The following is a 27,620-nucleotide window of genomic DNA, read 5'->3' as shown; positions in this document are numbered from 1 at the left end:
ATCCTAACTCAGGGTAGTTAGCATCAGAAGTCATTACCCTGAGTGACTAAACTGAGTAGAAATTTCCTGTTCATTCACAAGAGGAAGAAATAAAGCTTTGTTGTTTGACACAACTGGGATGCTAGAGTTCTGTACTACTTTACATATCTCAGCTTACATTTATGATGCATAAACATCTGACAGAAAATATGTGGACAGACCAATACAGTTATCTTCACTCATACAATGACAAACTCGTGGTTGCAGAGGACTTAGAGATCATCTGTGTATCCCATACTCATTGCTTTAAACAGCTTTGTCATACTTCTGCCAAGTGACTATCCAACCTTTTTTTTAATTAAAATTATTGGGGTGACATTGGTTAATAAAATTATATCGACTTCAAGTATACAATTCAATAATATGTCAAATGTATATTACGTTGTATGCTCACCACCTAAAGTTAAATTTCCTTTCATCACCATATATTTGACCCCTTTTCCCCTTATCAAACCTCTTCTGAAAAACCTAAATTGCTCCGAAGTTCTCTTGAGGCACCTCATTCTATTAATGGAAAGTCTTTAATACTAGAACATTCCATCTTTATGTCAAGCGAGATCTTCTCCCCTGAGACTTTGCCATATGTCCCCGTGCTGTCCTTGTGGACCATGTAAAGTAAATCTAATTCCTTAACAGTTCACAAATATAATGGCAATAGAGGTAGCTGCACCAATGTCTTTTTTTTTCATGCAAAAATTTCAACTTTATGTTGTTAATTCTCGTGTGACATTGTTCAAGTTCTCTTTACCACCTAGTTATCCTTTTTTGAACACAGTCTGGTTTAACTATGCCCATCCTGGAATGCAATACCTAGAACCAAATGTAGTCAGACCACAGAGAAGTGGAGAGTCCCCCATGACAGTTTTTTTTTTGTTGGCCGTATCATAGAGTTCACATATTTTCTGTGTACAGCTAGTTAAAATCCCAACATTTTTCAACTGTACTGCTCTTAAATCATGTTTAAAAAATTGTTCCTTTATCTAGTCTTTTGACACATGACAAACATAAGAGAAACAGCAAATACTTATGGTCTGAGAGATGTAGTTTCAAATTACTACTCTTACACTCATTAACTCTGACTTGGATATTACCCCACTGCCCTGGACTTTAGTTTTCATATATGTCAAATAAGTTTGAGAATTTCTGCCTTACAAGGGTGTTTTGAACATGCATGTATTATAAAAAATACTGTGCAGGAAAAAAAATCGGTATATAATAAATGATCATTAAAAACAGTAAAATCAATTAAACATACCAAATCAGAAGCATGGAAATGAAGAAGCAGCCTCAAATATGAAAACTGTAAAGGTTAACTTGTTTGTTGGGTTTTAGTTTGTCCCAATATTTCAGAAAACCAAATCAAAGGGAGACGAACCTATGAACAACAGCAACGACAAAAACTTGCATAGCCCTCATTATCGCAAAGCTGAAAGTTCATCAATTTCTAAGGAAAGCCAACTTTTTTTTTTTCATGAAACCATATTCTAAAATAAATCTTGCATTTGAGGCTTTATTCAGAGGCCATCAAGAGACAGAAGGGACATTTTCTTTATAACAAACATTGTGTCATAATAAGCAACACAAAGCAAGCACTTAGTATATGTATTACGGCTAAGTAGTATGTTAAATATATTTGATACCTGTTATCACATATACTAGTTGCAGAAACTCCAGAGGAGGCATTATTAGTGCCTGTATTTTACTGACGAGAAAGAGGATGCTTGGAGAAGAAAGGAAGGTGTGTAGGATCACACAGAGCAGGATCCCATCCTCAGTCCCTCTGACTCAGCTCCCTATCTTCTCATTTCTTTGCTCTACTGTCCATCTGATGATTATGAAATCTAAAGCCATGGGAGCAGAGCTTCTTTTCCATTGACTTTTATTCTTTCTTGTCAATTTCTAACTATAGAGTACACAAAAATTGTTTTTGCCAGCCTTGTTCCAATATTGACTGTTTTCAGCAGAATCAGAACCACTTTAGCCACTTTTTCTCTGTCTCTTTCTCTATTGCTTCATCCACATGCTGGAAATTTTCCAAATGCCCATTCGAGGTTCTCTCTGCTTTTGTTCTTATGCCCTATCCCCAGGCTTTAACCATTATATTTAAGCTTATTTTCCTTGATTATGTGGGGGTAGCCCTCCTTTTCAATTAGGCTCCCATTTTTCATATCCTACTGCCTATTCTGTGTTCCATATGGGTTACTTACAGACCCAGTAAACCAGTATGTCCAGGGAGTGTATAAACTTTAACTCATCTTTCTGCCAGTACTCCTCCTCTTTCTGTATTCTGTATTTCAATGATTGGCCATTACTGAAAATTCTTTCATTATGTCTTACTGGGATATTTAAAAGCTTCTTAAACCATGCTGTTTATATTTCCTTCTTCAAAATCTTCAAAGACTTCAAATTGCTAACATGCTAAAATTAAAATGCCTTAGCCTGGTACTTAAGACTCAAAAATTTCATCCTAAACCACCCTTCCAATCTTATGTTCTATTTGTGTCCTTCACGCACTCAATGTTCCAGCCTAACTGATTTAGTTGTTATTCTCCATTAACCTCCTACATATTCCCCTCTCTGCATTTGCTAATATTGGAATAAATAACTGAAGTTCTTCTCTTGTTCAGCTCTGTATATCCAAAATCTTACCACTCTCCCAGGCCCAACTCAAATCCTAAACACTATTTTGTATTCATGCTGACTACAGCCACAGATGTAGGTTAAGAGATATTCTTGCAGCTGCCCTGGCCCAAGGCGACCCCTAGTGGTTAGACAAGCCCAGATCACTCCCTGTTTCAGTTTGAAACACAAACTGAAATCTGAGGATTATTTTCCTGTTTATGTAGTAGGAACAAAATATAAAGTCACGTAAGGCAACATATTGATTAATACCTTACATTAAGGTCATAGTTTCTAAGGAATGCAAATAAATTGTGAACTACTTGGTATATAAATACTCCTATAAAATAAATAAATTTAACAAAATACTCCTATAGCCATAAGAATTATTTTCCTAGATAGAGCAGCCTTAAACAATATTTAAAAACACATTTCTGCTAGTAGTAATTTTTACCGACTTCCTTAACTGTATAAGCTCTTCCTTTTATATTCTCTCTTAACCCTGTGCCTCTCCTGCATGAGAGTCAAGGAATTATAATTAAACTGAATAAGTAATTTGCACATATTTTTCTGTCTGACTCACTCTAGTCTATAAGCTCCATGAGGGCTGGGTTTGTCTGACCTGTTCACTTACTGTAGTGCCTGGTACATAGCAGGAACTTACATATTTGTGGAATGAATGACCATACCCCCAACCCCACAAGTGTAGGAACTCACATCTGTTGAATGAACCAACTCTCCTTGCAAAAGTTTCACTCACATTTCTCAGTATTAGAAAGATAATTCATGTTTGTTTTCTGCTTTCTGGTCTGGTACTATCTTGCTATGCAACTCTCCTTCTTTACCTGGGCCTCCATTTTCTGAGCTGGGCCATCTAAGAAGACTTCCAGCAATTATAACTCTTATTATACAAGTAAATATGATTTACATAAAATCTCACATCTCCTAGTCTTTCACTTTTCTTCAGATAGGCAGCTCAGATTTTCATGAGTGATACTGGCGACTTTTGAACAAATGTTTTCACTTAAGTGTAAGCTAATTGTCTACAACATGCCTTTCTAATAATGAAAACACTAGCTGCAATAGAGTGCAATGTCGTTGAAATGCTGAATCGTTATTTGAAAAATGACTGTTTTGGGGTCTGCAGAATATAATTAAATCAATCTAAATTTGCAGTACTGAAGAAGTAATTTCTCCTCATTTTCCATTAGCCTACTTTGTTTTGTTTTCATTCACATTAAAAATTAGGAGAATTCTTCAATGACTCCCCATTGTCTACAGATTAAAGTATGGGCTTCTTATTTTGGTATTAAGATGTACAATTTGTGCAATGGCTTGAATAATTACCTTGAAAGGATCATACTGGCACATTCAAGCATTGGCCCCCAAGGTGATAATAAGATATAGCTACTATTTACTGAGAGCTGAGATTAGAAGTTTAAACTATTTTGAATTCTCACAGTGATCCTGAGATAGGTATTATTTATACCCTTTTCACAGATTAGAAAACAGTCTCATAGATGAAGAGAAATATAGAAGACATCACAGGAAGTGTCTGAACTAGAATTCAGCCCCAGCTGTGTATGACTCCAAAGCCTGTATTCCTTTCATTGAAGTATGCTGCTCCAAAATTACATCATTTAATGAAAATCGGATTCCATACTCTATTAGCTCTGGGGTTTATTTCATCTATTGTATCCAACATGTGTTAGCAGACACCCATGTCTTAGTTCACATACACAAAGCTATATGGGAAAGAATCTTCCAGTAGATTTCAAAGCTTAACTTGCTGTCACCATAGTTTCTTCTTCCTAGTTGGCTGGTGTTAATTTTGCCTATGATAAAAAAAAGATGTGGTGGGGGCACATTTCAAACTCCATTTCTCCTCTCACCATTTACTGCCGTCTCATATACATGGACTTATCAACAAAAGATACTCTAAGTAAATGCATATATCACTTAGGGATTTAGCCCTGCAACCCTAGGCCCTTGGAACTGGAATAAACTCATTTAAGAAGCAAGATAACTTGACTAAACTGGAATACACTTCCAGTGGCCTTATAGTTATTTATGCTCTAGGCCTCATCCTAATCTTTTATATCAGGATATTGCTATTCTAGGTTCATTTATGCTGGAAACCCAATCCTCTATCTCCATGATCCAGTTTATCACAGTGAATTCCATGATAGCAAATCTGATTCTTCTGTAGGGTAAACTGAGAGAAAGGCCTTGAATTCTGCTTGAGAAGTTTTAGAACTGGAATTTGCATACTTTTAAGGAGTCCAAGTATGAGTTTCATGAAGTTTAAAAAATATTAATTTTTTAATGTGAATCACAGCATATATGTATTCAAAAACATTTGATGGGGAAAAGTCCATTGCTTTCATCAGAGTCTCAACAGGATCTTTGGACCTCCTCCTAAATTAAGAACCACTGCCCTAAAGTTTAATCTGTAGCCAATACTTCCCTGACTTTTATTCTTCTTCTGTCAATTCAAGGAATTTGACAAGGAGAGTGGTAATCAAACAAGCATATGGCTGTCAGTCTGGGTGGAGGGAGGTATTAGTGGAGTCCCAGTAGGAAATATATAGTTCAGACCAGCTCATAAGGTTGAAAAAATAGAAGTGTGTAAATAAGTCTTAAGAAGTAATAAAGTGTTGGGGTATATATCTTGGGCACCTGGTAAGTTCTGTGGAGCACCAGATGAAGACTTAAGAAATCTTAGTAGGATACTCTCTCATGTAGTAGATTGTCATCAAGGAAAGAAATATTCCCAAGAAGACTAACCTCTTTTTGAAGACTTAACTTTCTTCCCTGAAGCACTGTAATCTCATCCAAAGATAAGACCCCTCCTTTAGAGTGTTCTGAAAATTCTTCTAAACAAAGCAAAATAGACTTCAGTATTTGCAGAACATTACGCAATAAAGATAAAAACATAGACATTTTTATCCTGTATTTTATTTTGTCGTGGCAGTGATATTACAAAAGCAGATTCATATGATAAATGAGATGTAATGGGTGAGGATACATGATTCCCTGTAATTGTATGAATATACCAGGAGAATATAGTTAACCCCAGTCTACTAGTTAATAATAACATGGTAATTAATAATACCATGTAGTGCAAACTCCCATCACAAAGCTGTTGGCACTCTTATGTCTTATTGTGCTGTTAGTAGATTCCACTTTGCTTCATACCATAATATGTTTCATTCAAATCCTATTCTATCAAATTCATCTTCACATTTATAATGCCACTTACTGTCTCATCTCTCTAGCTCAGAATTTGCTTTAATGCAGCACAGTATAGTGCTGTATTCTCAAAGATGGCTTTTAGAATATGGACTCAATTAAGATTCATTAGGTTGCTTTTACACACACACATACACTTTATAAAAAACAGTGGGTTTAATACCATCCGTGGTAAATTCAGTCATGATATCTTGTTGACCTGTCATCACAAGAAACACAATGAGATTTCACTTAAGGTATCCTTATATTTTGAACCATGCCAATGATGTAAAAGCCAAAAAAAAAAAAGATGGGTGAAGGTCACGGAATATTTGTAATAATTTACATTTCTCATTGTAAAGGACATTCATGTTCGCTGTAGATAATTTGGAAAATATACATAGATATTTACACATGTACATGCACATACACAAATACCACATATGTATGTGTCTATATGAGAAAAAGAAAACAACCCGTATAAGTATATTGGTCTTTTAATATTTTGGTGGATTTCATTCAAATTATCTTTCCCATGTATTACATGCATACACATACATTCATGGCCTACACACTCGTGTATTTATGAACCATGGCCCTACTATTATTGGCTGTGGAATAGCAATCAAATCATGTAAGTTCAGTAAGCCTTGGAGTTCTCATTTTTTAAATGGGGAAAATAACTTTCCCAACCTCAAAGGGATGTTGTGAGATTTAAACAAGTAAATGTAGAGCATTTGGCGTAGTCCCTAGCACCTAGTAAGTGCTCAATAAATGTCAGTTGTAGTTGCCGTTACAGTTATTATTGTAATTGCCCTACATATACAATACCCTAATAGCTTTCTTAGTGTAGGTATCTTTTTTTAGGACTCAAAAATACTCTCATGGATACATCACGATTTGTTTTACCTGCACCTTCTTTAAAGTAACTTACATGGTTTCTAATTTTTTATACCTCACACTGTGGTGAATATCTTTTTACAATTTTTTTCTGCTAATTCTCTATTTACTTCGAATAAATTCTTGGAGGTAGAATTATTATATCTTAGATGGTTACAAATCTTGGTTATTGTTTGGGTTTACTTTATTTTCCTCTCATCTGACTCGTTGCTATCATTCTGGAAAGTTTTCTTCTACAATGAAACCCTTCTTCATAGTGATCAACTTGTTCTCTTAGAATGTCTTTTAATATCTGAAAATCTGAAAATAATGATAAGATGGCAAATAACTAGCTCCCCCTTATGTTATTCTCCCTGCCATTCTATTAATTATTGCTGAATATCGTCCCCACTCCTTTATTAAGTACGTGATTCTCCATATATGTCAAAAGCATTAGTAACTTATTAAGTGCATTTACACCCATGATTTAGTCTAAAAGATGTGTATACTTGGGAAAAATAATGCATATTTTAACAGAAATGAACCCTCATGGTTGCTGTTATTTCCTGATCTTAACCCAATACTGTAGAAGGATGGTGTTTTTTGGTTTTTGGTTTTTTTTTTTTAAATGAGATATATCAAACTTCTGGTCAATATGGCTCAAAGAGTTTATGTATTCACACATATATTTCAATCATATGGCAATGACAGATTAAAACAAAACAAAACAAAAAATAGGTACATCCAGTTTCAAAAAATATTATACATATCTGAAGACCAGAAACAGAACAGAATCACAAAGAATTGAATAGACAGACACAGAACATTCTCCAAGGTAACAAGTTTTAGAAAATTTTAAAAGGTTAAAATTATACCAAGTATCTTTTCTGACCATAATGGTATGAAACTAAAAATCAATAACATGAGGAAAGCTGAAAAATTCAAAATATGTGGAAATTAATCAATACAATCCTGAATAACCACTGGGTGAAGGAAGAAATAAAAAGACAATTTTTTTTAAAAAATCTTGAAACAAGTTAAATTAGAACACAATATATCAAAACTCTTGGGATACAGCAAAAGCAGTTCTAAGAGGGAAGTTTATAGTGATGAATGCCTATGTTAAGGAAAAAGAAATATCTCAAATAAATGACCTAACTTAACACCTCAAGGAACTAGAATAAAAGAACAAACTAAGCCAAAAGTCAGTATAAGGAAAGAAATAACAATGATTGTAGCAAAAATAAATGAAATAGAAACCAGAAAAAAAAACAGAAAAGATCAATAAAACTAAGAGCTGTTTTTTGAGAAGATAAACAAATTTGGCAAATCAATAGCTAGACTAAGAAAACTAATTAAGACTAACAAAAATAAATAAAATTAGAAATGAAAGAGAAGACAAACTACAACATCCTTCTCTGATAAAAACTATCAGCAAGTTGGGTATAGAAAGGGCATACCTCGACATAATAAAGGTCATATATGACAAAGACAGAGCTGACACCATATTCAATTGTGAAAGATTGAAAGCTTTTCCTTTAAGATCAGGAGCAAGACAGTGGTTCCAACTCTCACCACTCATATTCAGCATAGTACTGATAGTCCTAGCTAGAACAATCAGTCAAGAAAAGGAATAAAAGTCATTCAAGTTGGAAAGGAAGAAGTAAAATTGTCTTTGTTTGCAGATGATATAAATTTATATAGAGGAAATGCTAATGAATCCACCAATCCCCCCAAAACAAAACAAAACACTGATAAACAAATGTTGTAAAGTTCCAAGATGCAAAATCAAGTTACAGAATTCAGTTGTGTTTCTATACACTAACAGCAAAATATCTGAAATAATTTTTTTTTAAATCCCATTCAAGATAGCATCAAAACAATATAATACTTAGGAATAAATTTAACCTGAGAAGTAAAAGGTATATACACAGAAAACTATAAGACTTTGATGAAAGAAATTATGCAGAGCAAACAGAAAGATATCCTGTGTTCATAGATTAGAAGAATTAATTTTGTTAAGGTATCCGTACTACTCAAAATCATCTATAGATTTAATGCAATTCTTATCAAAATTCTAATGGTATTTTTCACAGAAGTAGAAAAAAACTATCCTAAAATTGGTATGGAACCCCTCCAAAACCCAAATAGCCAAGGCAATCTTGAGAAATGGGAACAAAGCTGGAGGCTTCACATTTCCTGATTATAAACTACACTACAACACTAAAGTAATCAAAACAGTATGGTCCTGGCATAAAAGAAGACACATAGAACAATGAAATATAATCAAGAGCCTAGAATTAAACCCTTTCATACACAGTCAACTCATATTTTATGAGGAAATCAAGAATACTTAATGAGGAAATAATATCCTCTTCAATTTATGTTGGGAAAACTAGATAAGCACATGCAAAAGAATGAAATTGGACTCCTATCTTACACTACTCCCCAAAATTAAATCAAAATGCATTAAAGACATAAACATAAGGCCTGAAATTGTAAAACTCCTAGAAGAAAACTTAGGGTAAAAGCTCCTTGCCATTAATCTTGGGCAGTAATTTTTTTTTAGATATGAGACCACAAGCATAAACAACAAAAGCAAAAATTTATCTTATACTACATCAAAATAAAAAAGCTTCTGCACAGCAAAACAAACAGCAAAGTGAAAAGGAATCCTACAGAATGGGATAATATTTTTGCAAATCTTATATCTCATAAGGGTCAATATCCAAAAAACATAAAGGCCTCATAAAACTCAATAGCAAAAATATCAAAAACAGACAAAAAATCCAATTAGAAAATTAACAAAGGACCTGAATAGGTATTTTCTCAAAGAAACACAGGTACACAAAAAGGTGCTTGTTATCACTAATCATCAGGAAAATGCAAATCAAAAGCACAATATGATATCTTACACTTGTTAGAATGGCTATTATCAAAATGCAAAAGATAACAAGTGTTGATAAGGATGCAGAGCAAAGGGAACCCTCGGACACTGTTGGTAGGATTGTGAATTGGTACAGCCACTATGAAAACAATGTGGAAGTTCCTCAAAAAATTAAAATATAACTATAATATGATTCGGAAATTCCACTTCTGGGTATATATCCAAAGAAATAAAGTGAGGATCTCAAAGAAATATCTGCACTACCATGTTTATTGCAGTGTAACTCACAATAACCAGGTGATGGAAACAACCTAAATGTCCATCTGTGGATGAATGGATAAAGATGTGGTATATACATACATAATGAAATACTGTTCAGCCCTGTGAAAAAGAAAATCCTGGCTTTTGTGACAACATGGACAACATTGGGGGCATTATGCTAAGTGAAATAAGTCAGACAGAGAAAGATAAATACCGTCTGATCTCATTTATTTATGGAATCTAAAAAAGCCAAACTAATAGATATAGTGAGTAGATTTGTGGTTACCAGGGACTGGGGGTTGGGGAAATGGGGCGATGTTGGTCAAAGGGGACAAATGTTCAGTTATATGATGAAATAAGTTTTGGGTATCTAATGTACAGCATGGTGACTATAGTTAACAATACCATGTTAAATATTTGAAAGTTACTTAGAGTAAATCTTAGATGTTCTCACCTCAAAAAGGAAATGGTAATTATGTGAGTTGATGGAGATACTAGGTAATGCTACAGTGGTAATTGTTACAATATTTATGTGTATCAAATCAATACCTTCTGTACCTTAAACTTTCACAACGGCATATGTAAATTATATCTCAATGAAGCTAGAATAAAAGTAAAGGCAAGGAAATGACAGTGAATAGAATGAAACTTGCTGCATTTATGCAGGTAAATGATACATATCAAGGATATATAAACAACTCTTTCTAACACATAAGATCCAAATAACTGAAAAGAAAAATGGTCAGTCTATGAACAGGCAATTCTCAAAAGGGGAAATGCAGTTGATTATATTATTTGTGATCTTTATGCTCTATAAAGTTGCTGCAAACAGTGAATTAGCAAATACCGAGTCTTGCTCCAAGAGGAAGTACAGGGCTAAGTCCCTTCAAGCCTCTGGTCACATTTCAACTCTTCCATACATAACCTTGCTATATGTGTGTTTCTATTTAAAGACTACTTATTTGATATGTATTTCTTACAAATAATTTATGCTCTATTTCTTTATAATAAAACACTAACAAAGGGTTTAGCATTTTCCTGACCCTGGGTAATGTGACTGTAAGTTTGTTAGGACTTCAGCCTCACAATAATGCTGTGCACTATGCTTTTATTTTGTCAGGCATCATGTCATGAATTCACGAATTTAGCTAGTTTTCATGTTTTCCCTAATTTCGTCACCCATTAAAGATGTTACTTTATACTTTCTGGTGCAGCCTCATGTACAGATCAGTGAATGTTCTCTTCCTTTTTCTGGATGTAATGTATTGTCGATTCACTAACACTGAACTCACAGCAACAGCAGTATAACTCATGCTTGAGTGAAGCGTGTCTAACATACTTATGTTCTCTGTAAGGCACATCATAGTCTTCTTACACTTAGCAACAAAAGACAGTATTTCATCATTGTGCTTGGGGGCCATTTTATACAGCAAAATCACCACTAAAAAACACAAAAATACCAAAAAATGTGACAGCATATAGACTGAAGAAAGGACACTTTACAGTATGAGAGCTGAAACAAGAAGGTAGAGCATCACCTTCCACTGGGAATATGCCCGTTGGGAGACTCAAAGTTTTTGCTACTCTGCACCTGTCTGTGAAATGACTGCAAAAGCACCTCAAGTACTGATTTGGGGGGTACAAATAAATGTTAGTGAGTAAGTGAATTTGTAAACACAGAATCCATGAATAATGAAGAATAATGGTATCTTTAAAAAGGAATAAGGGAATGATAAGCAAAAATGAAAGATGGTATAGAGATAGGAAAGCGTTTGGATGTTTTGGGGATTGAACGTAGATAATTGCAAGTTATTCTGGCTTTTGAGTTGAGGGGAGGAATCACAAGTGTTCATTATACTCTCATGTTCTATCACATCATACCACATTGTGCCGTGTTGTGTTGCCATATTATATTATTACATATTATTTAGTTATATGTCTGGCTGAGATATGACAGCATTGGACAGATAGGACTACCTAAAAACTTAAAACTTCTGAATGTCAAAAGCTAGGAGAAATATTAACATTGCACAAAATAGGAAAGGAGCAATATTTCCAGAATACTAAGAAAGTTCAATAATAGTAAGAGAACGGCAAAAAAAAGTAGAAAAAATATGAATGATTAATTCACAAAAGAAGAGATAAAGCTAGATAATAAATATAAGTATTCTACCCAATGAAAAGCCATTTGTTTTGTTTTTGCCATGTCACTCGATAAATATTTTTTGTGTGAGTAAACGAATGAAAAGATGCTCAGTGTCACTAGCAGTCAGGATCATGCAAACTAAATAACAATTAAATACAATTATCTTCAGCCATACTATACAATTGAAAAGTGCAGTGAAAACCAGTGTAACAGGATGTGAATAATGAATGCTCTGATATGCTGCTCATAGGAATCTGGAACTTATTGATGCTGTCATCAAAAACTTTCTACTCCTATTACTCCACCGAAATTGCGGTTGCTAAGGTTAAGCAGTAATCCCCTTGTAGCTAAATCTAATGAATCCCTCCATCTTCCTCTGTTGACATCTAACTTTCTCATCTTGACCACATGGCTTCTTAAAATAGTCTTCTCTTTTGATTTTCACATACTGCCCTTCTCTATCAGTTTTTCTTCTTCCCCATTGGCCTCTTTTTTTCCCTCATTTTCCTTCAAGTGCCCTCATTCTCTAATGGAAATATTTGGGGTTTCTCAAGGCTTGGTTCTAGGCTTTTCTTTCTTCTCTATACTGTATTTTGAGGTCTTCTTACCTAGACCCATATATTTACATACAATAGTTGTGATAATGATTACAAATTAATATCTCTGTTCTTTCCTCTGAGTCTTAAGACTCATTTTCTTCAACTACCTACTTGTTTCCATTTGAAGATTTCACAAACATCACACACTTATATTGACTGTCATAGCATTCTTTTCTCTCTTAACTGTATTTTCCCATAGTATTCCTTATTTAAATAAATGGGATACAAATTGATCAAATTCTCAAGCCAGAAACTGAGTCATCTTTGAATCCTGCTTTTTCTTTTTTTTCCCCTACTACCTCCTACTCATCATCCAAAAAGTCAACAAGTACAGTTGCTTCAACCTCCAAAGTATATCTTAAATCTTTTTCTTCTCTTCATAACTACTGCCATCATCTTATTCCAAGCTACTATCATCCATTGACTGGATTACTAGAGCAATCTCCTAATAACTACTTAGATCACCCCCCACTAAACATTTTCCTCATTATAATTGGATCACATCAGCCCCCTGCTTAAATTTCACAATGGCTTCCAAGTATAGTTAGAATAAATGCCAACTCCGTTCTATGTCCTATGAAGCCTTTCATACGCTCTCCTTGGTCTGCTTCAGCCTCACTTGATACCACTGTTCTCCATATTTACTAAGTTCCAGCTGTGCTGGTGTTCTTTCAGCTTCTTTGCAAAGCACTCTAAGCACTTTCTCATGAGTCTTTGCACAGTTTTCCCCCTTGATCTGAACTGCTTTCCCCCAACTTTGTATGATCTTATCTCAAATATCCCCTATTCAGAGAGGCCTTTCCTGATCATTCTGCCTACCTCTGTTATTCACCCTATTAGGTCCATTGTTATTGCCTTTAGAGCATAATTTGTACTTCTTGTACATTTCTAATTTGTTTACTGTCTTTTTCCCAACTACAATGTAAATACCGAGTGAAACACTGAATGAAAGAAGAGCATGATACTGAATGAAAAAAAAAGAGTCTATTTCATTCCCTATCTTTGCTCTAGGGTCTAGTTCAGTGCCTGGAAATTAGTAGGCAATCAATAATTATTTTACTGACTTTATAAATTTTTTTAAAACAGTAAACAACCAAATACTCATAAATGTATCTTACTCTAATAAAATTACTACCAGAACAATGCAAAGTATTCGTATTTGTAGAATAATAGACATGGTTTTCCCATGATAACTATATACTTGAGTGTTTATTGGTTAGAGTAATAAAGTGAAATTCTCCCTAAGATGATGAAATTTAGGAATGCATAACCTGAAATACACACACATGCGCAATATACACATACATACATGTGTACACACACACACAGAGTAACTAACCTTAAGTATCAAGAATGTGGGTGATTTTTTGTATTATTTTACTCTTCTGTATGTTATAAATATTCATATACAATAATAATTACTCCCATGTAAAAGTTTCTATGTGCCAGATATTGTGCAGAATGTTTCATGTGCATTATCTTATTTAATCTTCCCCTAAACTCATAAGGTAGGCAATATTATTTTTGTTATTTCATACATCAGTGAGTGGTTAATTGTATAATAGTCACACAACTATTATGTGCCAGAGATGGGGCTTATCCAACTTCAAAATCCTTGTTCTCAAACTCTGTACTATACTGTCTTTCTAAAGAATACACATTTTTAAGAAAAACTACAACTAATAAACCTGTTACAATACTCACATTTTCTACATTGCTGGAATCTCACATTTCCAGATGTTTATCAAAGAATCTAATTTCGATTGATTTCCCTATAGGGATGAAATCTTTGATATCTTATAAACAATATAGTAAAGGTCTGCTTGTGTCCAGTGATTGTCTGTCTGACAGAGGAGAGGACACTTGAACTCCAGATGGATCTGGGAGAAATAGTCTAAAGTAGACCACAAAAAGTAAAAGATTTCTTTTATGTCTTTTATTTTATCTTTACATTCATGTGCATTTTTATTCCACAAAAAGCTACACCTTTCTAAATATAAATATATTTTAAATTACCTATGAAATTGCTTTAAAATATCTCCCCCTGAAATGTTCAAGTAAATTGATTCAAAGAATTGACATGTCTATCCTGTGGCTTTGCAATCTATGTGTCACATGACACAGGTTTGAAAAAAAGAGTAGTTGAAAGGATTTCTAAATTTTCCATCCCTTTATGGTTTTTAAGTATGACGATTATCTGCTTTCAGGGTAACCTGCTCAGAGAAGGGGCAGAGGTGGTGGCAGCAAATCCTTGGGCTCAATAAGAAGGCAGTGGCAATAGCAACAGAGGAGAATGACCCCTGCCCAGGCCAGGCCGAGTCTGGAACTCTTGGAGTATCTGGAGTATACCCCTGGCCTGCTCCCTAAACAGCCACAACTCTTTTCTATGGCCTGAGCTTTTGTGACAGGTAAATAAATGAAATAGATTTTTAAATATCACATCTGCATATTCCATTGTAAGACTAATTATCTACTTGTTTTGTAATCTGTTACCCTCTAAAATTTTCCTAAATTTTAGAATAAGGAAAATGTTTGTCTTTGGGGAAAAAAATTCATCAATGAGAATTCTATGGTACTCTTATGATGTGGTCTTTTTTCTGTTTTGTTTTCAGCCTTTGTTGTTGAAGTCGTTACTTTTCCTCTTGGGAAGTCAGATCGAAATTTTAACTGTGATAATATTACATCTGCAGATCAGTTTTCTATTTTTCCCAGATAATTATCTTTCCCCTTTCTCTATATAATCTCTAAACTCTCATTTGATGTTTATCCTAAGTCATCTCTTCTCTATGCGTATTTTGAAAATTGAATATCTCTCCTCCAATACTCTTTGGAAATGGGCAGAGACATAACAAACACTTAAGAGCTATTTAAAAACCTGAATGCATACCACATTGTTCTATAAATCACTGTTGAACTCTGGGACCATAGAGGGATTAAACACCTAGTTCATGATCACTTTCCTTTTAGAAATCCCCACTTCAATTTAAGCTGATTTTGGCTTTGATGTTTTCCTGTGTGCATGAAAAGGAAGTGTTTCCATTCGGAGAAGTTCACTGTATCTGGATTCATTAAATACTACAAGCTTCATAATCAAGAAGGATTTTTTAATCGTCATCTTTCTGGGCATATATAGGTTGGCTTTATGAGCTGTTTTTGAAGAACTCACAAGCTAGAATCTATTTGCCTATGTGCCTAATTTTAAATCAGACAAAATATGAAAACAAAGAAGCTTTTCATTAACTGAAAACTATGCTATGTAGTTTTTCCAGGTTTTCTGTTCCTGAAGGGGTGACCATGTAAAACAATTTAAGAGAACGGATGAGTGTTCGGTGACTAGCAGTTTTATTTTTCTCTCTGCATGGTATAGGAAAGGGGAGCAAAGATGCTGCAACTTAACACATTTCTTGGCACCTGACAATTAAAAAACTCCATATCAACATGTCAATAGGCAGAATAAACTTTTCTGTTACATCAAACCCATTAAGACATTAGTTTTATTCTGACAATATCAGACATCTACTCCTGTTGATAGAGAAAGTTAATTTAAAAATTAATAAGGCAATTCAACAGGGCCATTGTTTATGGTGCTAACACCTTTAATAAGAGCTCTTCATTTTACCAACTTCTATCTTAGGAAGATCAATTGAATTGTATAAATATTATTACAATAAGACTACAAATGAATAAATATGTGAATTGTACTCGATAGTCTCTCTACTAAGTAATTGGATTTCTCTAAAACTATAAAATCATTAAAGTCCTTATAACAAGAATCTAAGTTTTTCTAACTACTATTTCCATTGTCAAAGCACAATAAAACATTGAAGTAAAGCACCCATTTGCCGTGGTTTTCCATTTACCATAGTTTGGTCAGTAAGTATAGCTCAGTAAAAGATCACTCTAGGCTATAGGGACAGCTGCTATCTGTCCTGTATGAGCCCTCCCCCAGTTTATGATTTAAAAAAGAAACTGTCAGCAAAGTGGGGATAAAGAGAAATACCTCAACATAATACAGGCCATATATTACAAACCCATATCTAACATCATTCTTAATGATGAAAAGCTAAGTTTTATTTCCATAAGATCAGGAACAAGACAAAGATGTCCACTTTCACTGCAGCAATCAAACAAGAAATAAAAGGCATCCAAATGGAAAAGGAAGAAGTAAAACTGCTATTATTTGCAGATGACATGATACTATGTGTAGAGGACCCTAAAGATTCCACCAAAAATCTATTAGAACTGATCAACGAATTCAGCAAAGTAGCAGAATACAAAATTAATATTCAGAAATTGGTTGCATTTCTATACAACAATAATGAACTATCAGAAAGAGAAATTAAGAAAAAAAATCCTAGTTACAATAGCATAAAAAATAAATAAATGAAATACCTAGTAATAAAATTAACCAAGGAGGGAAAAAAACTATACTTGGAAAATTGTAATATATTGAAGAAAATAACTGAAGAAGATACAAATAAATGGAAGCACACACAGTGTTCATGGATGTGAAGATTTAACATCTTTAAAATGTCCATATTACCCAAAGCAATCTATAGATTCAATGCAATGCCTATCAAAATACCAATGGCATTTTTCAGAGAAGTAGAATATTCCTAAAATTTATATGGAACCTTAAAGATGCCAAATAGCCACAGCAATCTTAAGAAAGAAGAACAGAGTCAGAGGTATCACACAGTCTGATGTCAAACTATACTACAAGGCTATAGTAATCAAAACAGCATAGTGTTGGCATAAAAACAGGCACATAGATCAGTGGAACAGACTAGAGAGCTCAGAAAGAAACCATTCTTATATCATCATTTAATCTATGAAAAATGAAGCAAGAAAATACACTGGGATAAAAACAGTCTATTCAATAAATGGTGTTGGGAAAACTGGACAGATATATGCAGCAAAATGAAACTGGACCACCTTTTTATACCATATACAAGAATAAACTCAAAATAGATTAAAAACTTAAATGTAAAACCTGAAACCATAAAACTCCTAGAAGAAAACATAGGCATTAAACTCTCTGACATTGCTCTTTGTAATACTTTTTTTCTGATATACTCCTCAGGCAAGGTAAACAAAAAATAATAAACAAATGGGACTATATCGAACTAAAAACGGCTTGCACAGCAAAGGAACCCATCAGCAAAATGAAAAGACAGCCTACTGAATGGGAGAAGATATTTGCCAATGATACATCTGATAAGGGGTTAATATCCAAAATTTATGAACAATTCATACAACTCAACACCAAAACAACAAACGATCCTATTATAAAATGGGCAGAGGATCTTAATAGACATTTCTCCAAAGAAGACATACAGATAGCCAATAGATATACGTTTTCTGTTTTAGGTTGATTATTCTAGCATCATTGGAAAGAATAACATAGAGATGAGAATAAATTCCAAGGGTCCACATTCAGATTCAACAGTATTTAGCATATACGACAATACTTTCCTATACCCATTTAACCTTTACAATATATTCTCAATTTATTTTCTCTTTTATCCTTCCCTATGCTGGCTGTCAAAACTATATTTTGGTGAAATCACTAATTCTTATGTCCTATTTCATCATTCAAAGCCTTTCTTAATTGCTTCTCAACCAAATTCATCACTTGTGTTTTAGCCCACCTGCCAAAAATCCACATTCTATCCATTCAGTGAACATACCATGTCTTGCCAGGCCTCTTTGTTTCTGTTTATACTATTGCTGTCCTTAAATGTACCTAGGATTTGTTTTAATTAAGTATAAGATACACAGACATGGAAATGAATGTTACGAATGAAGAAGCTTTTACTCACAGTTCCCTAGAAACATGTAGGGCCAAGGGGAAGCCTCGGGGTCAATCAGGGAGCAGGGGAATGGGGAAAACATAGGCAAGAACCCTTATTCTTGGCTTTGTGGAAAGGCAAGACAATACAGGGTAAGGAAGTTCAGGACTGGCTAGTCTGAATAATTTCAGTAGGCTCTGGGGTTAGAGGCTGTCTGTAGTTATCTGGTACCTGGCCCTGTGTGATTACAGCAGAGAGTGACCTAGAGTGTAAGAACCAATAAAGGAGGTAGTTGGGTTGTATAGGCTTGAGATTGGTTGGTTTGCAAATGAAAGGCATGCTCATGGGTGAGATGTTTGCTATCTGCAGGAATTAGCTAAACCTATGAGGGGCAGTCCCTTTCCAGTGGTTAGCCAGGCCCTAGATACCAGAACATCAAGAATACAAAAAATATGGAAATATAGTTAATATAATTTTCTTAGCTACTCTGTCTTTACTATCAATGAATTAACTCATGATTTGAGGTTCAATTCAAATGTGGCTTCTTCTGTCAAGTCCTTCCCAATCACCACGGTGAAAATTAATTATGGTCCCCCTCTTCACTGCCAAAGTCTTTTGTTTACAATTCTCTTTAAGTACATACAAGAGTTCTAATCTAATAATTGAGGTCTGTATATGTTGCTATCTCCCATATATATATTTTAAAAAACACAGAAAAGATATCTTTGGTTGTATTTCTAGAGAGAACCATACAGGATAACGTGATAGCATCAAGTCCATGAACAGTATTACTCAAGTAACCTCAAATCAAAGAATTATTACTGGTAGTTTCTTATCAAGGAAACAGGATACTGAGTTTATACATAGAGGAAGAATACAAGTTTCTTTATATCTCTAAGTATAAATGCAAAAATATAAGCAAATAATGATATAGTTAACAAAATGTCTAATTGAAAATACAATGCCTACTGAGGAGTAAAAAAAAAATAAATCTTTTCAGCAACTGTGACATCCAGCTACTGGCTTGACTGTTCTGTTTGCTTTTTAATTACTGAACTGAGTAATTTTGGCATTATATAGACCCAGCCTTACCTGTTGACGATACTACACTCGAGATGTGATCAACTCTTAAAGCAATGAATTGAACATACTTAGAAAGTTTGACTTAAAGAACCCTGAATGTATTTAGTAGCTGTGATTCTAGTCAGGGATTTCAGCTATTTGTATACTATTGAATACTGAATATTCCTTCATCATACAGAAAAGCTGTCCTCTTTGATAACATGGCTTTAGAAGGGATGCACATAGAATAGTGCTCACCAGTGTGAAACATGAGGAAGACATCTCACTTCCCAGAATTTGACCAATACTTTCTAATGAACCAATATATGGCACTAAAATAATAGTAGTAGCAATAATGATAATAATAGTAATGAGAATGATAATATCCCAAATACATCAATTTGGTTATTGGTAAGGATAGAAAGTTTCTATAAATACTGAAGATTTTTTAGATGTTAAGTTGAACTCTATGTCTTACTCCTTGTTATATTTGATCTGCAGATTATTGCTAGTAATTTACATTTATAATGTAGTTTTTTTTACTATTAGAATCCTTTTCACCATGTATTATTTTCCTTTTCAGTTGGCTACACATAACAGTTTAGGATTTATGCCAATTAACCATGGTCCATATGGATGTCTTGATGAGCCTTGTTTGTGAGCAAGTAGGGATCATGCATGATATACCTCCTGTGTCACTGCAAGATATTTAATGCTAAATATGATCTGCCATTATGGCAATGGTTTCTTCTTGGTCAGGAGATAGTTAGCCAGATTCTTTATTCTTTCTTAATTCAAGATGGTACAGAGGTGGCTATTGTCAAAGGGTAGAGATAGCATGAAAACATGTGTTAGAGGAAGCAAGAATCTATATATGAGTTTTATTTTCATTAGAATTGAAAACACAAGTGATTCTTGGCCTGAAGGTGAATCACAGATGGACAGAGCTCAGATGGCACATGAGGATACAGAAGTGAGTGAGAGTCCCTAGTGAGAATTCAAAGTGCATCTTGGCAAAAAATGAATTTGTCCCCTATATAGTGGGGTCATTACACACAACCTTTGCCCATTCCTCCATCTGGTTTCTATGTCAAATAGCATTAATTTAGTTTTTAGCGGTCTGATTCTCAGCAAATATCCCAAACATATACTAAAGTATCCATGTATGTAGTTCCATTTGTATGTCATTAAGAGTGGGGAAGGGGTAATGCTCACATCAATGAAAGAATAAATATGTTATAAAGTCAAATTACTATAGTAATAGTTTTCAAAATACCAATGTGTAAAAAGAAATTTCATTCTTTAGAAACCTTTTCCATTATCCTTGTTATTTTGTCTTGGTCACTGAACTACTGTCATCAAAAGAATTACCAGCTTTAGTGAAAAATGCCTGGATAAAAAAAACAGAAATTAAAAAGTGATTCAGTGTTTGCAAAAATGCCACCTTATGATCCACTATCTAAAGGGAGAGTGATTTACTTTCCTCAAAGAGAAAAAGCTACCCAGAACTTAATAGTGACCATACTTTCTGTTCTCCAGATTGACAGTTGATGTGTACACATTCTAACCAAGTAATAATATCAAGATCATGTTACCATGGTACCACTCCTAGATTGTTGCAAAATGGAAGGTGATTAACTCAAAGTAGTGTACCTTATTGAATTGTTTTCAATCTCTGGTTATCTTTGTGCTTCATTGTTGTATCAATTTAAAATGAGGCACAAATCAACAGAGAGTCTCCTTGAACATAGGTTTCTCCCAAAGAAATAAGTATCTACTTTAAAGTTAATTTTATCAGCCTGATAGACCTGAAGGGGAAAATCAGCCCAAAAAGATTTTGTATGTCTTATTAGTCATTTTGGAATTCTGGAGATAGTCTAATAATTGCAAACTATTATTAAGATATCAATTAATTGACTATAGAAAGTTGTTCTTTGATAGCATCTCAATGACCTAAGTAAATTATCCCCACCTCCCAAAAAACTGTAGCAGTTGCACATAGAGACTAACTATATACTACAAAAAATGCCTGATAGAATGCATGACTTTACAGTATGCTGTGAATATATATGGGCTGACAGTCTTTAGCATTTGTTGAGTTCCTATTGTATGTAAAGTGTCATGCTAGTTACTATGGGGAGATACATGAAGTAGATGGACCGAGAGGTTATTATGCTGAGTGAAATAAGTCACACAGAGAAAGCTAAATACCATATGATTTCACATATATGTGGAATCTAAGGAACGAAAAGAACAAACGAATCAAAAACAGACTCACAGATACAGTGGACAATTTGGTGACAGAGGGGAGGGGAGTTGGAGGGCTGGATGAATGGGATGAAGGGTTAAAAGAGTACAAATTAGTAGTTAATAGTTAGTCACGGGGATGGGGAGCACGGCAAAGGGAATGCAGTCAGCATTAATAAGACGGCTAAGTGGAGGGCCAGGGGAGGGAGGGAGCAATTGGAGGAATCGTTTTATGAACATATTGATGTCTAACCAATGTACTGTGTACTTGAAACTAATCAAAATAAATATTTTTTTAAAAAATGAAGTAGAAAATGTACTTCCTCTTCTTGATACTTTCAGTCTCATTGAGTTTTATAAGAACATCTATTCATGGGGAAACTACACTTTGGAATTAGTATGCAGCAAAATATTAATAAGCACAGTAGAAATGTTCCACAATAAGAAGGAAAATGATGAGACATAAAGGTAAAGAATGATCAGGATTGACTGTGTTTATTGACAATTTTTTGTTAACTATATAGGAACAAAACCTTAAGTGGGGTCTAGTCCCATCAATACTTTTGAGTTAATGGAAGGGAACAGCAGAAAGCTATGCTGGCAGTCCTTCAAATGAGAATATGCTCACTGATGACATGGTCCACCTCATATCTAATGTGAACAGATTGTGGAAGGTCAGAGGAATAAAAGGGATGATGGCAAATAACACAGGGCAGAACTAGCTAGAGACCTTAATTAAAGCAACTCCACTTGGCTTTCCATTTTATTTTTAAAGGGTAAGAAGCTGCCTAAAAAGGAAGAAAGAAAAATTGTTTCTACGATATGGGTTCCTTTAAAAATAACTTTACCAAGAATGCAATCTAACATTAGCCTAATGCATAGAATTTTGTGATAGAACAGTATATCCTTAAGAGCAGTTTTATTGAGAAACATGCTGATTTTCTGCTAACCAAATACAAATAATCGCAGTATAATGTTCTCCCAGAGTTGGTACTGTGTTAAATAAATGCATCCAGTCAGTCATTTTTCCTTGTTAGCACCGTATTCCTGAATGTAAACAATTGAAAATGGATGTAATTACAAACTATTCAAATAGACTAGCTCTACAGAACTATTTTTAAGTATCATATTTCAATCAATAGTGCAGAAAGGAACTATGGTAGAAATACTTTCTAATCTGACTGTATTTGCATATTTGTGTCAGTTGTTCAATTCAAACCAATAGATTACAGTTATCTATGAAAACCATATGGTGCCCAAATAAAGCATATAAGACCAGTTTAACATCAAAAGTGTATCATTTGCATAGGTAGAGAGGAACACTGACTCAGAATATATTTTTTATTCAAGAACTATACTATCTAATAGAAGGTACTATTTTTATATTTTAAATCTATATGGACTGAAGCAAATGATTACTCTTCAAATATTTGTCAGCGTTATACTAACTTGGGGTGAAGAGCATAGAAAACAAGTATTTTTAAAAAGCAGAATTCAGACAGCTGTTTAAATAAGCTTGTGAAAATTGTGTGTTTTTTTTTGTAGATAAATCAATGACAGAATGACCTAACATTCTATTGGAATTTCTAATTTAAACTTTTCTAGTAGGACTATTCTTACTCAACACCTACAGACATAATAATCACTAATTTGTTTAATTATGGTCATAACATTTTACTTCTTAAAAGAGCTTGACCTAAAATAAACATATAAAATATCTTACGATTTTCTTTACTTTGGGGGACTGTTTTTTAAACACATACACACACACACACACACTACTACATTTAGGTCATCTACTTTATGCAACCTACATTCAGGCAGATGGAGAAATAATGACCACCAAAAATGGCTATGTTCTAACCCCTTTAAAATTTGTGAATATGCTAATTTACATGGAAAAAAGGATTTTGCAGATGTGATTAAGGTTAAAGATTTTGAGGTGAGGAGATTAGCCTAGATTATCTAGGTGAGCCCGATGTAATCACAAGGGTATTTTTAAGAGGGAGAATAGAGGCTCAGAGTCCAGAGGAGATGAGATGATGGAAACAGAGGGGTGTGTCTGTGTGTTGTAGGGGGAGGGAGGTGGGAAGAGGAAAAAAAGAGGGAATGGAAGAGGGATAGAAAGAGAGAGAGGGAGAGATTTAAAGACTGCTATGTATGCTGCTGGCTTTGAATAAGAGGAAAGGGCCATGAGTCAAGGAATATGAGTGGCCTCTGGTGGCTGGAAAGGGTGAGGAAATGGATTTTTCCCTAGAACCACCAAAAGGAACTCAGCCTTGATTCACTTTAAACTTCTGACCTCCTTAACTGTAAGATAATAAATTTGTGTCATTTTAAGCAAGTGAGTTTGTATTAATAGGAATTTTAAGCTAGTAAATTTGTATCAACACAGAGTCCCTACAGATGACAGTTCTATGCTACTGCTTAAAATTTTTCCTGCCTCTTTAAATTGTTCTTTTAATAGACATCATCAGAGAATGACTCGGTCACTTACACAGCACTTTTACCTTGGGGTATCCAACACATCTTTATGTTCTCTGGTCCTACTAAGATAATCACTCAATTTTTTCAAATAACTTTTCTTTGTAATGTATGGAACAATATACTGGACACAAAAGTATCACATAGCTGTTATCATTTTTGAACATTTCAGAGTTTTTTGCTTTTTGTCATGCTGTATGATAGGTCATTGTACATATACCTGGTTCAAGTTATGTTGATTAAAATACATGTGTATCATCAGATTTGTAAACTTGAATGTGATCTAGCTTTGAATACAGTTACATTAACCATTTAAAATATGGTTCCTCAGCAACCAATGATAAATGTGGAATCGGCATTCCCCATCTCTCACAGTATGGAGCACATAGCACAACTAAGTAAATATTGGTTATAAATAACCAGTGAAGTAAGTAATCTTGGAAACGCAAACTGAGGAATTTTAAAAACAAGGCATAGCTTCTTCACAGTTATCTGGTGACCAAAATATCTGTAAAATTCAAATACATAAAAAATTCAACACACCATTTTTATCTTTAATTATTACAGTGTATTAATTTATAAAAAATTCTTCCATGTTTCCAAATTCATATAAGCTTTAATTTTCTGACGTACTGTTTGTATAAATAATGCTCACTACCATTCTTGCTGGTTTAGATTTGGGGACTGAGTTCTTATCTTTTTAAGAATCATTAGAGTGTGAGGTATTCCAATATTATTATGAGATGCCTGGTGCCTCACAAAAAATTGTCAGTGAGACCCCTTAGCACTGAAAGGAGTGAGACAATGGTTGGATACCAATATGCCAAACCCTTTGAAAAAGGGAGTTTTGAATTAGAAAGGAGATTGAATTAGAAACAGCCTCTCGGGCCCCTTCTGCCTTGAAGAATATATGACTCTACTATAAGGATGGCCATCCACACAAATCATAGCATTGTCAGCTTAAGTGGTTCAACTTTTTTCACTAGTCACCATGGATGAACTATTTCTGTCCCATCCTATCATTAATGTAGACCTGACCTTACAGGATTAACAGCTTCATCATTAATATTTTCAACTCAGAAGGGATCCTCTTCAATTTGCTCTTTAACTTTTGTAAGACACTTTCAGAATTATGAAATTATACCAGGTGCCAGCAACAGAATGTTTTCCTAGGAAGAATGAAGAAAAAGTGAGATCATTGTCTTATAGTGGGAACGCAAATTCAGCTTTCCAGAATGCTACAGGTTATATAAATTGGGTTGTCATTCCCCTCTGGCCTCTATCCTTGCCCACAAGTACATTCCTCAGAGAACATGTCATTTCACAGAAAATACATCATTCTATAATCACTGAATCAGAGAAAGCTAATGGACATTATCTTGGGTGAAAACAATACAGCATTTCTCTTTTTCTCTTTTGCGATGCAAGTTCTTAGTATAAAAATTCTTTGCAAAGAGGGAGTTATCTGCATTCAAGAAAAAAGATGAGATTGCACCAAGTATTTCTTTTATAATTTATTTTTCTTCAGTACATAACTCAAAAACATTTGAATCAATCAGCATACCAAAACTCTATGTATTTTTCAACTAATTACATTAATACAGCAACAACCTGGCTGTTAAAATCCTATAATTTCCCTCCAAGGTTTTTCAGGCTTCTGCCTCATAAAAGGTTAGACTTCTCATTGGAAAGCAAGTCAAATTAAATTGAAAAAAATAAACACAACAAAAACCTCTTTAGGATTATTTGAGCACTGAAACATTGCTAACTAAAATCCCTTCTACCTCCAACCACCTATGTGTATGGGGAAGCTACCATTTAAATGTTTTGATTTGTTCTAATATATTATTCATATTATATTGTGTCATCATTTTTTAAATTATTATTATAATTATCAAAGTACCCACAAAACCTGTTGTTTTATATTGTTAGTGCAGCTTTGTTTAGACTTTCATTACTGACACAAACTTACATAAGTAAGCCAGATATTAATATTGAATTTACTTAGTTTTGTAATGGAGACTTTTTCTTTGCAATTCACTCTGATATCATAAAAAGAACAAGGGTCTATTGGGTTCTTAAGTCATCAGCCATATCTGTAGTAGGCTGAGAAGGATCTGAGAATCCACATTCTTCTTGTCAGTACTGTATAATTGGCAGAGATGAAAGCTACCTGGGTTGGACAGGTCTGATTGGAGAAAGTCATGGTTAAGGAAAAAAATAGTGATTTCATGCTCTTCTACACAGTACTAAAGGGAGGAGCTTCCAGAGGTATTAATACTAACAACTATTATTTATTGAGATCTCTTTCTTCTCTCTCCCTCTGTGTGTCTTGAAAATAGATTTTCGATTTACTTCCACTTATATAATTATATATATGTATGTATGTGTATATATGTGTATATGTGTGTGTGTATTACCACTTATGTGTTTGGGGAAGCTACCATTTAAATGTTTTGGTTTGTTCTAATATATTATTCATATTATATTATGTCATTTTAATTCTTATTTTAATTATCAGAGTAAGAAAAAGATCACAAAGCTGGTAGGTAGCAGAACTAGTATTTTGAACCTAAGACTTCCCAATTTAAAACCTCATCTTCTGTTCGAAAGAGCTTACCACCTAGGGCCAATTTGAGTTTCTAGAAACTTATCTTCTAATTTAAGTGCAGTAAAATCTACTCTTTTTGGTGTATGAGTTTTGACAAATACATGTAACTACCCCCACAATCAACATAGGGAGCAGTTCAATAACGTCCCCCAAATCTCCTCTGAGAAGCTATAATGGGGGTTTACTCCAAGTTGCAAAGCATGAGAAGTTCAGTTTGAATTTAAGGAAGGGGGCATGAATGCTTTGGCAGAATAGTTCAACTCCAAAGGGAAAAATAGGTTCTACTACCATTTAGCCTAGACTTGCAGAAGAAGCTACTCTGTCAGTAATCCTTGAGATAACGTGGATAAAAGCCTGAGCAGTTAACCTTTATTTTGAAGCTGAATTTTAATAAGGATTATAAAGTTAAGATTAGTTCTGAGATTTCTGGCCAGTAATGAATGAAAGATATTTTGGATTTGTCACTTGTTTTGAGGTAGGAAGTTCAGTAGGTAAAAAAACAGGCTTCTAGCATGTTTGGGAGGTAGAATTTCTTCAGAGTATCTAAGATCCCTATTGTCCTATATGGAACTCAGAATTTTCTACTCAATTATTTCTGCAGATTAATTAGATATCTGTACATTCATACCTTTTTGTTTTTAAATACAAAGCATATTGGATTAAAAAGAAAACTGTATGTCAGAGACTATGATTGCCCTCTAGTGGGGGCCACCCAAACTGCAAGTCACAATTACCAAGGTTTCCAGGAGGCTCTGAGGAAGAA

The 27,620-nt window shown here is 34.2% G+C and overlaps 1 protein-coding gene across 6 annotated transcripts in view; it reads left to right on the top strand.

Annotated features, from left to right (window-relative positions):
* Nucleotides 1-27,620, top strand: part of LOC107503194 (putative MAGE domain-containing protein MAGEA13P) — a 98,880-nt gene that overhangs the window by 33,053 nt on the left and 38,207 nt on the right. For 3 of the 6 annotated variants that reach the window (XR_001595164.2, XM_036226935.1, XM_036226934.1), the window contains one exon: nt 14,869-15,069. The exons of the other annotated variants lie outside the window; for them this stretch is intronic. The gene's annotated coding sequence lies outside the window, so the exon portion shown is untranslated. The remainder of the gene's footprint in view (nt 1-14,868; nt 15,070-27,620) is intronic. 6 annotated transcript variants of the gene reach the window in all.

The sequence above is a fragment of the Rousettus aegyptiacus genome, unplaced genomic scaffold, assembly GCF_014176215.1.
Source record: "Rousettus aegyptiacus isolate mRouAeg1 unplaced genomic scaffold, mRouAeg1.p scaffold_m13_p_9, whole genome shotgun sequence".
In the NCBI taxonomy this organism is placed as follows: Eukaryota; Metazoa; Chordata; class Mammalia; order Chiroptera; family Pteropodidae; genus Rousettus; species Rousettus aegyptiacus.
This window is presented reverse-complemented; position numbering and strand designations above follow the sequence as displayed.